The 459-nt window shown below is 62.3% G+C and overlaps 1 protein-coding gene across 5 annotated transcripts in view; it reads right to left on the reverse strand.

Annotated features, from left to right (window-relative positions):
* ZNF829 (zinc finger protein 829) overlaps positions 1-413 on the reverse strand; it is a 62,163-nt gene extending 61,750 nt beyond the window's left edge. For all 5 annotated transcript variants that reach the window (XM_036885815.2, XM_036885812.2, XM_036885810.2 and 2 more), the window contains exon 1: positions 70-413. The gene's annotated coding sequence lies outside the window, so the exon portion shown is untranslated. The remainder of the gene's footprint in view (positions 1-69) is intronic.
* Positions 414-459: the final 46 nt, after the last annotated feature.

The following is a 459-nucleotide window of genomic DNA, read 5'->3' on the forward strand; positions in this document are numbered from 1 at the left end:
TAGACAAAACCACAACCTCCCTTCTTCAGGCCGTTCTGCCCGCACAGGCTAGGTACACTCCGCTCGTACCGGCTGCCGGTCTCCTCAACTTGGGCCTTCCCTGGCTCAGGAGTCGCAACCGCACAGCTGAGCCGGATCTCCCGGAGCCCAGTATCTCTCACGGATCCAACGGTCCCGCCAGGCGTGACGAAACGTTCCAGTTTCTGCGAGAAGAGCGACTGACCACCTGGCCCTCTGGGAAATGTGGTCCAGAGCGGGATCCAAGATTGATTCCTCTCAGCGCCCTGCCTGGACCCTCCAGAAACAGCTGCTCTGGCAACTCTCAGCGTCCAGCCGGGCCTCAGACTTGCGAGTAGCTGCAGCCCCGCGTGCTCCCGCTGAGCCTTCGGCGCGGACCCGACTCACCCTTTCTGACGTAGGAAACGCAGACAGCGTCCTGGACGGAAGTAGGGTTGGGCC

This window comes from Manis pentadactyla, chromosome 15 (assembly GCF_030020395.1).
Source record: "Manis pentadactyla isolate mManPen7 chromosome 15, mManPen7.hap1, whole genome shotgun sequence".
In the NCBI taxonomy this organism is placed as follows: domain Eukaryota; kingdom Metazoa; phylum Chordata; class Mammalia; order Pholidota; family Manidae; genus Manis; species Manis pentadactyla.